Source organism: Phytophthora parasitica (assembly GCF_000247585.1).
Source record: "Phytophthora parasitica INRA-310 unplaced genomic scaffold supercont2.61, whole genome shotgun sequence".
In the NCBI taxonomy this organism is placed as follows: Eukaryota; Oomycota; class Peronosporomycetes; order Peronosporales; family Peronosporaceae; genus Phytophthora; species Phytophthora nicotianae.
In genome coordinates, this window is record NW_008649047.1 from 246,415 (window position 1) to 246,933 (window position 519).

Genomic DNA, 519 nt, shown 5'->3' on the forward strand with positions numbered 1-519 from the left:
CTCATTTGGTTCATGAGCTCCAAGCACCTCGACGTTGTTGCTAGCGATGTCATCGCGTTCCCCTAGGTTCTGATGCACCAATTGTTCGAAGTTCCCATCACGATCGACATCAATTGCCTGTAGAGTCTTTTTACCATGACGCCTCTCCTGCCCAGGGGCATCATAACGAAACACCCAATATCTATCAGAGTCAATGGACCTGCGCAGTTACAATTGAAAGATAAAGATGGAACTTTCCACAGCATCGTGCGTCTGCCGGCGGCCACCACTCGGACTGGAGGCTCCAAGACCGAGTAGTTCGAACAAAATCAGTAGGTTTCGGTTATCAAGTTATGCAAAACCTGGTCGTTCACATTTGCGACACGGTGGTCTAGCTCTATAATTCTCGCCAAGTCGACTGCCAGAGCCCCAGGGGTCACATTAGTCATGACGTATTGCGTGCTGCAAACCTGTAATGGGCCCGCTGTGTGCCCACTACTTCGGCTTACACGTTAGCGCACGTGTACGAGGAAGCGTAGT